The sequence below is a fragment of the Nicotiana attenuata genome, unplaced genomic scaffold (genome assembly GCF_001879085.1).
Source record: "Nicotiana attenuata strain UT unplaced genomic scaffold, NIATTr2, whole genome shotgun sequence".
NCBI lineage: Eukaryota > Viridiplantae > Streptophyta > Magnoliopsida > Solanales > Solanaceae > Nicotiana > Nicotiana attenuata.
This window is the reverse complement of record NW_017671523.1, coordinates 38,421-55,515: the sequence shown is the minus strand read 5'-3', so window position 1 is coordinate 55,515 and position 17,095 is coordinate 38,421.

The following is a 17,095-nucleotide window of genomic DNA, read 5'->3' as shown; positions in this document are numbered from 1 at the left end:
ATATATATATATATGCGGTACAGTTGAATTTGTAGCATAGTTTATAGAAAAACTAATTGATTTGATCCAAGAATGATAAAGAAATTAGAACAAAAATAAGATTAATGATATAAATTAAAAAAAATATCAAGCCTGATTCTGAGCTCGGCATTTCCTAGAGCATAAGTAGAAACAATGATAAAGCAATGGCAACACTTTTTGGATTGAGTGTAAAATAATATGCTATAGCTTTCGTGTGCAGAATGTTTCAAGTGCCTACAAGAGTTGCCCATATGATATTTATAACTATTCCTATGGAGACAAGATCCTAAAATCAAGCTCCTCTTGAATGAGAATAAAAATGCCACTGATGGGTGCATAACGACTACCTTTGAATGCAGATATTCTCCGTAATGGTTGCTCATTAAATGCTATCCAATGTCAAGCCTTAGTCTTTTTCACCGGTTGTGCATCCTTCGAGATCCATCCTGTACCGGCTACGCACTTCGTAGCCGGTGTCGATTATTTGTCGACACAAGTTTTATCTATTCTAGGTTCCACGTGTCACTTGATGTTTAGACACTTGTTATCAACCAATTTTACCCCATACAGATCATCTTCCCCTACTTTTCGGTGGCGCAACTCAGTGTTACTGGGAAGTAGATGAGTATTTCTTTCTTGGCAGAAAAGTTCCTGAACGGTCTCTGACATTTGAAGGGACACATATCTTCTCACATTTTAGGCTCCAAATACGTTTGTCCCGTGATTCAGCAAGTATTTTTGCCGGACTTCGAGATAATGATGACCATGATTTTTGCCATCTATATCTTCTCCACTACTCATCATTTTTATTTCTTCACTTTTGTTACTCTAACAATCCTTCTCTTTCTCCAAATTTTCTTATAGATTTATTTTCAGCATTCAACTTTCTCAGTAAGAACATCTTTATCGATATTTTACTACCATGTCTTTTTACACTGCTTCCTTCGGAAACACTGGCCTTTTCTTCGGTGGAGTCCTGAAGAAAAACAAGGCCAAGGTGGTTGACGTTGGGTCTGATTCTCCAACTATTAACACCATCATACCACTCCATCTTAGCACCTCATACGATCTTCAAAAACAAACCGCATCTGCAAACTTTCAAAGTTGTAGGTTTTGGCCAATTCACAGATACCTCTCCTCCATTCGTCCTTCCAGTATCCCTACCGTGAAGGAGGACTGCAACTGCCCTAGTGTCGAAATCCTCTTACCAGATATGCTAGAGCGAGTTACCTACTCCATATAGGGGTTTATGTACGTCTATACATACCCCTTTACTTTGGGTCCCTTTGCCTTGGGGTCGAATGAAGGACTTGACCGGAAAATCTTGGAGTTTTGCCACCGGTTCTTGGCACAAGTAGGCCCATCCATATGGCATACGATGGCATGCCTCCACTAGTTGTGCATTGATATCGGGGAAACCCTAACTCTTGCACATATGATGAATCTTTACTCCTCCAAGATTTTCCGTGGGGGAGTGTTGAACCTTAGAAAGCGTGGTCACCATGCCCTTCTCACCAGCGTAAACGATGACAATGACCACAAATGGATGGAGCGGTTCTTTGTTATTGCTACCAAGGACATCATCCCTGTAACAACTCCAGCTTTTCCCGAAGCGTGGAATCTTTTTAGTAAGTCTTCGATTATTCGTTTCCTTTTTTCGTAAAAAGACAATTTCTTATTTTGCTGATTTTTTTTTATTTTCTCCGTTTCAGCTACCTGCTGGGAACCACCACGGGTTCATGATTTGGACCGATGGGTTCAGAAAATTCTAGATATAACAACTCTGAATTTCCGTGGTGGAAAACAATGGCACCCAAATATGGGTAGAAGGCCAAGAACCATGGTAAGCCCAAATTCTTCTTTCTTTCATCCTTGTTCGAACACGAGAGGCCTTATGAATAAATTGCTAACTAAATTTTTGCTATATACTGGTCTCCCAAGGGGTTCCGTTGTTTGCCCCGATGTCGACGTTCTTGATGACCCCAAGGAGGCCGAAAGGGTGTTGCAAAATGTCCTCAGCTGAAGTAGGGCCCATAGAACTGCTCGAGCCTCCGGTGAAGGTGCCTCCTCTCGGAGTCCCCAGCCCAAGGACAAGAAACCGAAGAAGAGACGTTCCTCCTCGGTTGGGAATCAAGAGAATAGAATAAAGCAGACACCTACCGAGCCAGAAACAGTGGTCATCAATGACGAATGGGAAGTCAGTGATGAAGAAGTTTTCCTTCAAAGAAGAAAAGGATCTTTATCGGCTCAACCGGATGCTCAGGCGGGGGGAGGGGGGGGGGCTTCAAAACTCTCCAGCAGAATAAGTTCAGGCGCTCTAGGGTGAAACGGACCTGGTTGAGAATGTTGATTCTCGCTTCCCGGCCCTTATTGTTGTCTCCGATCTAAGGAGTTCGGACCTCGAGCTTCTTTTGTCCTCAACCATTGAGCAAGCAACAATCACCATCCCTCATGCAATAGCTGCTTCTTCTCCTTCTACACCGATAACTCCATATCCATCGATACTAGTTGCTCCTTCTCCACCAGCACCAACTGCATCTCTACTACCGGCATCAACTGAATAAAAAAAGGGATGTTTCTCCTCCGAGCGGGATAAACTTTTGGCTGAAAGGGATCAGCTTGCTGCGCGCCTGATCGCTGCCAACTCCACGCTACTATAAAGTAGGAAGAGAGGGTCGCAATAGCTTTTACCCAATATGAGGGTCGGGATCGAATTCCTCAGAGAGCTAGAAATTGGAGCTGGGTATCTATCTAGACTAGAGTCGTGTAATTGTTCTTAATGTCACTTCCAACATTTTTGGGTTTTTCAATTATAAACTACTATTATCAAACTACTGATTGAAACTAGATTATGCTATGAAATAATTGCTAAGGTTGTATCTAATGGGAAGAAGGGCACTAGGGTCGTGACATTACCTAGGTGGCTAATTGACGGGTAGATGTTACTAAGGTTTGATTGACATAATTGGGGCTTATGCTATAACCGTTGCACAATTTTACCCACTCTCACACCTCTCGGTAGAGAGAGTGATTTTGCCAAATTGACTCTCTCGAGACCAAATGGGTAGGCAAATTAGATCAAGCAACTAGGGTTCAAGTAGGGTGATTACTCTCTCGAGGTTTAACCCATTAATTGGGACTATCATTTCTCATGAGTCCATCCCAATTCCTTGTTGGGTCAATTTTGGAGACTTAGACTCTCTTTCTCAAGAAGAGTCAAATCCACAAAGCACAAATCAGTGTTTGCAACCACCAATTTATAGATTAAAACATAAAATCAACCCAAATAGCAAACACTTATAGTCAATCTAACCCTAGATGGCAACACCCATCAATTACCCACACTAGGGTTGAGCCACAACCCTAGCTAATGGGTTTAGCTACTCATGCTTGAAGTAGAAAATGAAGAAATAGATGAAGAACAAGACATATTAATTAAATACTAAATTAAAGTACAAGAATCTATCATTAATTTGAAGCTAAGATGCCAAAATGGCTACAAATGGTGTTCTCACGAGCGCAGCAGCTGAAACAAATTAACTGATGACCTAAAAATGGTAAAATGTTCTATTTATACTAAGCTGGAAAAACTGGACAAAAATACCCCTGCGGGGTTAGTGCGGGCCGCACAAAATGGACCGCGGTCGCACAAGGCTCTTGGATTTCAAAATTTGACTCTCTGAAGTTGGGTTTCGCGGACCGCGCAGAATGAACCGCGGCCGCGGAGGCAGCTAGCGGTCCGCACAAAGATGATCGCGGACCGCAAAGGCTTGGAATCTGGCAATTTCAACTCTATGAATCTCTACTCCGCGGACCGCACAGAATGGTCGTGCGGCCGCGGAGCCTTCATCGTGGACCGCACAATATGTACAGCGGCCACATTGCCTGAAGCTCGTAAATGCCAACTCTCTGAATCTACCTAGTGCGGACCGCGCAAAGTCGAATGCAGCCGCACTAGGCCTTTTTATCCTCAGTTTGCCTTGTCTTTGATACTTTAGCAGGTTTCACTCCCTTTTGAGCCGATCCTTGATATTTCGTCACTTTGTCGATCAAACCTGCAATCAAGCACATTTATGAGCATTTTGGCACTATTTTGTAACAATTTATAACCAAAGCGTAAGCAAGAAGGAGTATAAAACATGGCAAAATACCTAGTTATCAACTCCCCCAAACTTAAGATTTTGCTTGTCCTCAAGCAAACAAAATAAGACCCACCCCTTAAGGGAAAATCCAAGTATTTTCAGCTGTCCTAAAGTATCCTCAACAAGCATCAATTGGGACTAACAATTGCCCTCAATACGAATGAATCATTAACAATTTTTAACCTTTGAAAAACCATGAATCAAGTGTGACACAAGAGCATCAAGAGTTGACTCATTACATCAAAGAACTCTCTCAATTACTTTGGTCATTGTGGAACCCAAACTCACACATCCTCACTATCCCTAGGCAAACCTCACCTTTTTAAAGTATTGACACACAAATCGAGTTTAATAGGAATTCACTCATCTCTCTCAAGAAAAGGTCACAAGTACGGCTCTAAGTACCATATGCTTGCCCCTTATGTAAGTATCCACTAATGTAAGCTTCATTCAACTCAAGATCATATAGGGCTTTTGTGGAGTCATTGTGAAGGCTTTTGGGTAAGGGTAGGACATGTTTTTGTTCAAGTGGGTTCAATCTTCCCTTAAGCACTTCTTTTGATTCATTTGGCACAATTCACTTGACTCTTTGAGTCATTTCACCTCTTCCAAGGGGTTAGAGAGACACATTGTCACTCTTTCTTATGCATTTCAATTCTTTTCTCCTTTTTCAATTTTTCCACACCTTTCTTTCTTTTACTTTTCTTGAATCCCTTCTTATTCTTTCTCACTTTGAGCATTCTTTTTGTCTTTTTGCTTTTCTTTCTTTTTCATTGCCTTTCCTTTTCTTCATTTTTTGTGCCTCATACCACTTTGTTTTCATCCTCGTCTCTCCCCCAAACTTATACTTTTGCCATGTGCTCAAGGAAAGATCGGGTGCCAAGAGAGGGTATCTTTTAGAACGGGTATAGGCTTGTAACATGGTTCTTGAAAGAAAAAGGTCTAAGGCTCAAAAGGGTTAACTATGGATCATATCATTGGTAGGCTATGGAATTTGTTCAACTATCATTTGGATCAAGGAGGGCCTATAATCACTTCTCAAGTCAAACTTCACTTAAGATTTTGTCTCAACAAACATTCAGGGCAAGTTCTAGACCAATGGCTCGGGACTTGGACTCGCAATTCGATTTCTCACCACACAAGATAAGGGATTGCTAAAGACATTGAGTCGGGGGCCCACAACGACCTTAGATATGATTTGAGCACACAATGGTCCCGAAAAACCACTTGATGATTATTGGCCAACGCAAGAGTCTCTAGGCCACGACTTTCACCATCCTAAACACAACATTTTGTCTTTGACCATGGGATCAAAGGCAAATGTGCTAGGCCCAAGTGAAGCTTTGCTTGAGGTACCTTTAACTACCACTTACCAAAAACAAAAAACAAAAACGGACTCAAACCCTTAAGAAGGTTATCACGCCATCTATCATTGGGAAGATTCACCCGGTTCACACAAAACTTCACCTTTGGAAAGAACCGTGGCATTAAGAAAACCAAAGGCTTATTAAAAACGTCCAAAACAAAACAAAAAACTACGAGCCTATATAAGAAGCTAAAAACGAATTGTTTTTTTACGAAAAATAGAAAATAGAATGAATATGTACAAACGGGGAATGAATATACAACGGGGGATGAATATATACAATAATGTAACTTTATATACAGACCAAAAGGAAGATAAAAAGTACGATGAAAGTAACTGAATGTAAGATTATACACAGACCAAGTAAAAATCAAAGAAAGCATAAGCTAAATCAGTATATATATATATACAGTCATCCAAGGATAAATAGGGCACACCCTCTCAAATATCCCCAATGCCAACTAAAGCAAAAATAAGCACCAAAAAGTAATGAAAGGATATGAAGACTCCCTAAGCCTCATCCGTCTGCATAGGAACATGAGTGGTCCCTGGGTCCTCGGTATGCTCGGGAACCTCAGACTGGTTCCCGGTCTCCTGCTGCTCAGCTGCTGGGACCTGAGACTGGACCTGCTGTGGATCAGGTACATCCTGTGGCAGACTGGAGGAAGCCTCCGGTGGGTTTGCCAGCAGGATGATGGCATCATCTGCTCTCGGGATAATCCTCTTCCTCTTGAGAGGCCTCTGTGACTGCTCCAGAACTGTGGCAACTGCTGGTACTGCTGCTGGAGCTGGGTCCTCAAATAGTAAATCTAAAGGCAGCTGGTCTGCCTTCAGTCTCTCTACATCCGCCCTTAGCTCCTTTACGGACTCCCTGGAAGCCCGTGTCTTGAGCAACTTCTTGTGCTCCTTGGCAAGCTCTTTTAGAGCTTTTCCATGTGAAGCTACTGCCTTTACCAACTCGGCCTGGGTGCTAAGGATCTTCTCCTGATTGTCAAGTAACTTCTTTAAAGCATCCTCTATAGACTGTGGAACCTGAAATGGCTGAGGAGCCGACTGAGCTGCAATGGTGGAACCTGAACTGGACTTCTTTTCCACCTCCAAGTCCTGGAAATACATCGAGAGAGTGTTGGGGAAAGAGTAGTTCCGGTTAGGTTCCGCACCCACAAGAGAGATGATGCGGGACATAACATTCCCCACATTGATGGGGTATCTTGCCATGATCGATGCAACCAACACAGCCCGATGGATAGGAACAGTCTGGTCATGTGTGGTAGGGCCCAACCTGCTGCAAACGAAGGTTTCCCAACCCTTAGCTTCAAAGTTCAGAGTCCCCCTCAGAATTTTACCCCCGTAGTCAACCATTCAGGAACGGTACCTGGGATTGCCAAGTACTGGGCTAACCATGGACGGACCCCCTCACCCATCTCTAACTTTGCCAAGTATAGAGTCTCGTCTTCTTCATTGAAGCCCAGATATTCATTCAGAGACTGCCCGTCGAACAACACCTTTTTGTTCCGAACCTTGGTCACTTTGGAACCCTTGATGATGTGGGCCACATTACAATAGAATTCCCTGACTATATGTTCATTTGCATCAATACACTTCTCCATAAAAAATTCCCAGCCCACTCTAGTTCTAAATTCCCTCTGTACGTTAGGGTTGTGGGGAAGTAGATCTTTGTCAATAAAGCTCCTCTCTGGTATCAAATGTCTCACCGGTCCACCACTCCCTAAACTTACTAGACTACNTATTTTTATTTATATATATTAAATATAAAAAAACTAAAACCCTTGAAAATGATTAACAAAAATAAAAGGCCGTCTGTTCTGTTCTGTCTCTAAACAAAGTAACAAACCCGTCTGTTCCTAAAATCCTAATTCCAGAGAAACCAACTGCGATGGTGTTTATTTGCTCTGTATGTAGAAGTATTTTTCTGTGCAAAAGAGTAACTTAGTGTTCTTTTTGTTGTTTGATGATGTCGGCTGAATTTTATATTCTTGAGTAGAAGTTGCAGAAGAAGAGAGTGAAAGGAATTTAAAGTAATCAAGTTTCATACTAACATCCACTAAATTAAATAAGTAGTGTATATATGTGGCACCACTTCAGTTAGATGTGTCCTTTCCTTCACTGAAAGACATCAATGGAGTTTACTGTTTAGCACGGTTAATATTTTTGTTCAACATACAACTAGAGAAAAATGTTGCCATGTTTTTTATTGTGCTTTTGGTATCATGCTTCTCATTTGTGATGATTGGTGGTGTTCTATTCTTTAAATTCAGCTGGGGACTATGATTCTGAAGACAATGTCCTCTAGCACTTTCCTTGTTGGCCTCAATCATCATTTGTGAAACTGGATCTGGATTACTATCTTTCTTCGTAAAGTGTTGAAACAGGGAAAACACAATTTAGTGAATATGTATGTTAGGCTGATAAACCGCCCGATAAGAGCTAAACCGATACCAATCCGCCCGATATCTTATCGGATGGCTAACGGATTAATACATTTAAAAGCCGATAACCGTTAAGCCAAACCGTTAAGAGTAAAAAACCGCCCAATCCGCCCGATAAGCAGCCCTAACTTGTACAACTTAGTTCCACGGGGCTGATCATGCAGTCCTCGGTCCTTATAATATATTGATCCCGATTCTAACAGTTCCGGTTTTCGGCACTCTTGGTGTCGTATCATGTATTAATTCCCCCAATTGTTCGAATGCTAAATACGAGGATTCGAACACTGGAAGTCTTGTATTCATCGAAGGCTTTTTCCTTCGTTCTATACCGCTGCTTCATCAGTGGAGAAAACTTGTGAATGGTTAAATAATCTTTTTGAATTTTGGGAGGCAAGGCTTGACATCGAGCCAAAGATTATTTAACCATCCACAAGTTGTTTACCACACGCCTAATTGCTGGGCAATTTGACTCCATCTTGATTTTCTAATTCATATGACTTTTTACTGGTGATAGCTGAAACCCGATAAGGACTTTCCCATGTTAGTCTCAGATTTTCGGCATTGACTTCCCGAGTGCTCTAAGTAAACTTCTTCAAAGCCAAATATCCCACTTTGAAATACGGAGATTCGCCATGGGATTGTAATAACTTTTCATCCTTTTCTTTTGGGCCACCATCCTTATATATGCCAGGTCCCAGTATTCTTCAAGCAAGTCTAGCTTTACCAGCAATACATCATTGTTCGCTCCTTCGTTCGCTCTGGAAAACCTCAAAGTCGGCTCCCCCAGTTCCACCAGTATTAGAGCCTCCTAGCCGTATACGTGAGAGAAGGGTCTTTTTTCCGTGCTCGACTTTGTCGTGGTCCGTGTCACGACCCAATTCCCATACCCGGTCGTGATGGCGCCTCTCGTGAAGACAAGGCCAGCCAACTAACCCAAATCTTTTCACTAACAATTATTAAACATAAATGAATAGAAGATACAACTTAATGGCATTAGAAACTGTTAATTACTACTCGACCGGGGTGTCACAAGTCACGAGCATCTAAGAAAACCTTAACACAACTATAGGCCAATAAATATATACAAGTAAAATTTTTGGAAAACAAAAGACAACATCCGGTGCCGCGAACGCTGGCGGTCACCTTGCTCAGCTACAATAACAATACCTTCAATCCGCTAATAACCCGCTACCGGGTGAACGATACCTGCAACTGCACTCGAGGTGCAGGGAGTAAAGTGAGTACTTCCAACTCAGTGTATAATAAGGGTAAATAATAACTGAGAGGCAAGAAATCACGTAAGAGCACTCCGTCATGCTATATAGGACAGTACAACCCTTTGAGAAAACAGTAAAACCGTAAAAAATCCTTTAGAAAATATCTGGCTCAGTTTAAAAAACCTCTTTTGAAAATTATCCTTTTCCAACAGTCAAGCAAATGAATGCGTAATCAGATAGTGCAAGTCCGCACATAAGTCAGCCCCTCGGGCACAGCACTCCATCAACAAATAACACCAGGGTATCTGGTAAACAGTGCAAGAAGTAGCATGGATGCCAATGATATGAGAGTGCTGAATGTCATGACACGTAGTACAAACAGGAACCAATGCATGAATGCAATGCAATGCACATGACCGCTGCGGCGCGCAGCCCGATCCATTTGGGTACCCGCGCTCACTGTGGGGGTTCAGACTCCGGAGGGGCTCCTACAGCCCAAGCGCAATATCATCATAGTATCACTGCGGCGTGCATCCCGATCCATATTCAATCCAGATTAATGCAAATGAGCCACTCGGGCAATGTCAAGTAATAGCTTTTAACTCAAAACATCAGAAAATGCAATTTAAGTCTTTAAACTTTAGCAATATGACTGCACATTTCAAAACTGTGTTTAACTCAGGACTGAAGTCATTTAACATGCTAAGTGTCATGAAAACAGCAATAATAATCCCTAAAGGATTCAAATAATCGGCACGAAGCCCAAAACATGGCAATCAGCCCAAATCACGATAGCATCAAGCAGGTTTTAGTCAATTACGCAGTAAAATCAACAACCGGGACGGACCAAGTCACAATCCCCAACGGTGCTCTACCCCACGCTCATACCTGGCGTGCAAGTCACCACAATACAGCACTATGATGTGCAAATCCGGGGTTTCAAACCCTCAGGATATCATTTACAAGTATTACTCACCTCGAACCGGTGAAATCCCTAGCTCGCGACGCCTTTGCCCCTCGAATCGGCCTCCACGCGCGTCGAATCTAACCAAAATCAGAGCGAATACATCACAATATGGACTAAGGGAACAATACCCAATCGAAAACAGCCAAGATATAGAAGAAATCTCAAACTAGCAAAAACCCGAGCCCCGGGCTCGCTTCTCGAAAAACTACAAAATTCACATTACCGGATTCCTCGTCTCGCCACGAGTCCATACATACCAAGAACTCCCAAATCGAGCTCAAATGAGCTATCAAATCCCAATTTGAAATATCACAAAACTCAAGCCTAGTTCATAAATTTTTAGGCTTAATTCCATGAATTTCTAGGTAAATTTCATATAATAATCATGTTTTTAACTCAAAAATCTTAGCTCCAAACAAACTCCAGTCGAAACCATCTTCAATTTCTCCCAAAAAGCTCCCAAGATGTTTCAACAATGGAGGAAATGGACCAAGCTTCGCGGATAGAAATAATATAAAACCCTTCTGCTCAGCTACAGTGTTTTCACAATTCCCAGGAAAACCGTCGCATTTGCGAAGCTACAGTGTTTTCGCAATTCCCAGCAAAACCTTCGCATTTGCCAAGCTATAGTGTTTTCGCAATTCCCAGCAAAACCTTCGCATTTGCGATGCTACAGTGTTACACCAGAACCAGCAATATAAATTTCTCCAAATGATCCGAAACCCCTCCGAAACTCACCCGAGCCCCCGGGACCTCAACCAAAAGCACGGACATATCCCATAACATCATTCAAACTTGTTCCAATCATCAAAACACATCAAACAACGCTAAAACCATCAAATCACATCGGATTCAAGCCTAAGTTCTTCAAAAACTTTCGAAATGCACTTTCGATCAAAAAGTCTACCAAACCTCGTCCGAATGATCTGAAACTTTGCACGCACATCCCAAATGACATAACGGAGCTACTGCAACTCTCGGAATTCCATTCCGACCCCTATATCAAAATCTCGCCTATCAATCGAAATTCGCCAAAATACTAACTTCGCCAATTCAAGCCTAATTCTACACCGGACCTCCAAAATAAATTCCGATCACGCTCCCAAGTCACAAATCATCTCCCGAAGCTAACCGAATCATCGGAAATCACATCCGAGACCTCTAACTCATAAGTCAACGTCCGGTTGACTTTTCCAACTTAAGCCTTCTTAAAAGAGACTAAGTGTCTAATTTCTTATCAAAACCAATCCGAATCAACTCTAACTCACCACATACCGGTAATGAAACATGAAGAAGTAATAAATGAGGAAAATGGGGCAGTAATACCTGATACGACGGGTCGGGTCGTCACAGTCCGGCATGCCTATAGCGCTCCCGGTAGCTCATCTGGCCACTTGTACTTAACATTGTCACGACCCCAATTTTCCTCCTCTAGGATATCGTAATGGCACTTAGTAAGCAAGACTGATAAACTCGTATAATCTCCCGAAATAGAATCTTAACAATAAACTTTCCAAAACTGGTGGAATTAAGTCATAAGCTCTACAGAGTAAACTAAAATGTCTGCTATATCATTGTCTGAATGAAAATATAACAGGAAGTAAAGATAAAGGAAGGCGACTCTAAGGCCTGCGGACACCGAGCAGGCATACTTTGAAGTCTCCGTAAGTAGCTAACAGTCGATCACTAACGTCCGACACGAGCAGACGTACCTGGATCTGCACAAAAAGATGTGCAGAAGCATACTATGAGTATACCACAATGGTACCTAATAAGTATCAAGCCTAACCTCGGTATGGTAGTGACGAGGCCAGGTAAAGACACCTACTAGGATGTAAATAAACAGTATGAAAACATAATAAGGATAAATAATGCAAGGCGGAGAAATAACTGATACAATTCAAGTTAATGGCATGAACTAATACCGGAATTGTAAGCATGGAAATAACATGAAGAAATCAATTAAAGAGAACTATAATGATCATATACGGACAATAACTGATAGAACAAGGAAGAATAAAACAAGAAGAAGTGTTCCCACCAAAAATCTTTGCAATATGAGATAAACAACAAGAATCACAACGAGGTACTGCCCCGTGTACAATAAGAATCACAACCGAGGTACCGCCTCGTATCCACAATTCACAATTTCAATCACAATCTTCTCTTATACCACCGCGTGGGCCTTACATTTAAATAGTTTTAAAAATATTTTTTTCTCGAAATAGCCACACGCACTTTAGCCCACCTTATGACACCGCGTGCCTTCACGTAATTCCCTTACAAGCAACACGCACATAAGTCCTGCCTTATGCCGCCGCATGTATATTAACCCCTAGCCTTATACAATCGCATGCGCGTCAATATCACATGACAATAACAACTTGTACCACAAGTGCTCCTATGTCACAATTTGCCAATAATCAACAATATCAATGTTTTCACAACAATAGCCCATGACTCCACCACAAAGTATAAGAGAATCTCAACAATAACAAAATGAATGTAAATTCTCAACAAGAAAATGTCTCAACAATTAACACTTCACCTCAACGTGATAATGTCTTTCACAACTTCAACACCAATAACTCAACATTGAGAAAGATAATATGTAGCCACGATACTAAATACGAACAACTCACAATAAAGGAGATAATATATATCGATGACTTCAAATAAGGATAATCAACCATGAAAGAGATAACATGTACCAATGACTTCAAGTAATGATATTCAACAATTAAAGAGCTAACATGTAACAATAACTTCAAATAATGATAAATCAACAATGAAAGAGGTAACATGTGATAATGTGAGAGGCAACAAGTCAACTAAAGCATAAGAGAAAAATATCAAGTAAGATGTGAACAAGTATTAACAAGGTCATTTATTGCATGTGAAGCTGGACAAATACAAATAAGAGTAGATTGACTATAAGCATTTAAAACATGATATGACATTTTAATTAAAGCATGAAAGAGTCTAAGTAGCCTAAAGTGATCAATCACCACATATAACCCATGTACCCACTCGTCACCTTACCTACACGGCTTCCACATAGCACAAATCACACAGTCAATCCCAAATCCTAAGGGGTAGTTCCCCACATAAAGTTAGGCAAGATACTTACCTCAACTAGGCAAATTCAACCCTCGAAAATAGCTTTTCCCCTATAATTCGCCTCCACACAGCTCAAATCTAACCAAAATCGACTTAATATCATCAAACAATGCAAGGGAAATCAATTACAATAGATAAAGCTAAGATCTTTACACTTTTTTCAAAAAGTCAACTCGAGGCTCGCCCGGTCAAAACCCGAGTCCAATGGTAGATTCCAACTACCCATGACCCCACGAGTTCATATATGTCATTAGTTTCAAAATTCGATTCTAAATCGACTCTCAAAACTCAAATTCTTATTTTTCAAAAAGTTGACAAAGTTTTACAAATTTTCACTTTGATTCACATGATTTTGATGTTAAAATCTAAGATATTGATGGAATATGATTGAAAATATATTAGAATCACTTACCAATGTTCGTAGATGAAAATCCCCTCTCTAAATCACCTCCTACTAAGTCTAGGATTCTAAAATGAGAGAATGTGTTGAAAATCCCGTCTCCTAGCCCTTTGTACCAACTGCAGTTGTCGTGTTTGCATCAATGCGAACCCTCACAATCGTGGACCAGGACTCGCATTTGCGAACCCTGACAGACTCAATCATCATCGCAGTTGTGACAAAAGGCTTCGCAATTGCGAAGCTGGGAACCTCGCAAAAGCGAACAAATGTTCGCAAATGCGAACCAAGAAAAAATCCCGCTGACTTCGCAAATGCGAAGGGGAAGTCACAACTGCAACATCTATACCCCCACTGTCACCTTCGCAATTTCGAGGCTGGTGCTCGTAATTATGATAACTGGGCACCTGCAACACCAACAGTTCAATTTCAGTTCAATCCATTATGAAATACGTCTGAAACTCATCCGAGCCCTCGGTGCTCCAAACCAACCATCCACACAAGTCAAAAAACATCATACGAACTCGCTCACACGATCAAAACACAAATTAACATCTAAAACTACGAATCGAACACTAAAACGCATAAGTTTCAAGTAAAGTTCAAGAATCTCTAGAATTACAACTAAACGTCCGAATCCTATCAAACCAACTCCAAATTATATCAAATTTTGCAGACGAGTTCTAAATAGCATAACAGACCTATTCCAAGTCCCAAAATCGAATTCCGAGCTCGATAGCTAAAAGACAACCTATGATCAAACTTTTTAACTTCAAATTGCCAAATTTTGGCAAAACAACACAAACCAACCTACGGACTTCTGAAATTAACTTTGGGCATACGCCCAAGTCCAAAATCACAATACGAAGTTATCTAAGCCATCAAAATATCGTTCCAGGGTCGTTTTCACAAAAGTTAAAGGATCCAAATGAACCCGAAAGCTTCCCGAAACAAAACTAATCAACCCCGTAAGTCATAAAATCATAAAAAAAACATGTATGAATCATAAAAAGGGGTAACGGGGTGCAATTACACAAAATGATCGGCCGGGTTGTTACTAGCATCTTCTAACTTCTTTTTAAGGTTTTGAATAATTACCTTGTTGGTTGATTCCGCCTGTCGGTTAGCACCGGGTGGTACGGTGAAGACGTAATTCTTTTGATCTTTAACCCTTCCAAGACTTTGTGGTTTTTGAGCCTACGAACTGCGGCCCATTGTCACAAGCCATCTCCTTCGTAATTCCAAACCGGCAGACTATGTGGTCCCATGTGAAGTTGACCACTTTGCATTCTCCGATCTTTTGGTAAGGACCTACTTTAACCTATTTAGTGAAGTAATCAGTTAAAACTAAATGGAATCTTATGTTCCCGGGTCCTGGTTATAAAGGACCAACTATGTCCATCCCCTATTTCATGAATGGACACAATGACACCACCGAATACAAAAGTTCTGTAGGTTGATGTACTAATTGTGCATGACGTTGAAATTTGTCACATTTTTGTACGAATGTGTTTGCGTCCTGTTCCATCCGGAGCCAATAATAACCTGCCCTGCAACTTTAGAACTAACGAGTCTACACCGGAATGATTTTTGCAAATTCCTTCAAGGACTTCCCTCATCATATAGTCCACCTACGAGGCCCCTAGATACCAAGCCAATGGTCCTTGGAACGATCACCTGTATAACTGCCATCTACGAGGCAGTAGTGAGCTACTTTGGTACGTAGTCCGCGAGATGCCTTTGGGTCTTTATGTAATTTACCATGCTTGATATATTCAATGAACTCGTTCCTCCAGTACCAAATTAAATTGGTTGAATTTACTTTGCAATAACCCTCTACATCCAACACCAAATGCAGTAATTGGACGACCATACCGGAATCTGATCCTTTTATCTCCGTGGACGACCCCAAATTAGCCAATGCATCTGCTTCCACATTCTCTTCCCTCGGAATGTGGACGATTGGCCATTCTCTGAAACGTCCCAGTAACAATTGAACCTTGTTCAAGTACTGTTGCATATGCTCTCCCTTTGCGTCAAAATTCCCATACACTTGGTTGACCACCAGCTGGTAGTTGCATTTTACCTCGATGACCTGCAACCAAAGCTTCATACTCGGCATCATTGTTAGTTAATGGTATAGTTCTGATGGCCTGTCTTAGGGTTTCCCTCGAGGGCATAAATAAAACTACCCCGAGACTAGACCCTTTTACTTTGGAGGCTCCATCCGTAAAAAAGGTCCAAACTTCCGATGTCGTTCCCAACACTATCACTGCTTCCTTAGCGGCCAAAGACATTAATCCCGGACTAAAGTAGGACACGAAGTCGGCCAAAACCCGTGACTTGATTTCATTCCTAGGTTTGTACTCAATGTCGAATTTGCTAACTTCGACTGCCCATTTAGCCAAACTGCCTGACTACTCTGGCTTATGAAGGACATTCTTTAATGGAAAGTTTGTCACAACGGCTATTGGGTAACACTGAAAGTAAGGCCTATGCTTTCGAGAAGCAACTACGAGAGCTAAGGCCAGCTTTTCAAGGTGCAGATAATGTCTCTCTACTTCCGAATAAATTTTACTAACGTAATAAACCAGAAATTGTGTACCTCTTCTTCTCGGACCACGACGACACTTACCGCCACTTTCGAGACCGCTAAATAAATTAGAAGTTGTCACCTTCTCCCGATTTTGACAACAACAGAGGGCTGGACAGGTATCTTTTTAGATCCTTCAACACCTACTGGCACTCCGGAGTCCACACGAAGTCGTTCTTCTTTTTCAAAAGAGAGAAAAAGTGGTGGCACTTCTCTGAGGACCTTGATATAATATGCTTAAAGCCGCCAACCTACCAACCAACCTCTGCCCTTTTTTCGCTTGTTAGTTGGTTCGGGATGTCTTCGATGGCTTTGATTTTTTCGGGGTTTACTTCGATCCCCCTTTGTGAGACGACAAACCCCAAGAATTTTCCGGAGCCAACCCCAAAGGCACATTTCTCTGGGTTGAGTTTCATGTTGTACTTCCTTAGAATGTCGAAAGCTTCTTGGAGATGTTTCGGATGATCTCCTGTGTTTAAAGACCTAACTAACATGACATAAATATATACTTCAAACGTTTTTCCTATATGCTTTCCAAACATTTTATTAACGAGCCTCTGATAAGTGGCTCCAATGTTCTTAATCCCAAAAGGCATCACATTGTAGCAATATGTGCCAAAGTTTCTGATGAAAGAAGTTTTTTCCCGATTTTTTTGGGTTCATTAATCATTTGATCAAAGCATCGAGGAAACTCATTAGCTCGTGCCCAGCCGTTGCATTAATCATTTGATCAATGTTCGGCAACGGGAATGAGTCTTTGGTGGTATGCCTTATTCAAATCCTAATAATCTACATACATCCTAAATTTGTTATTCTTTTAGG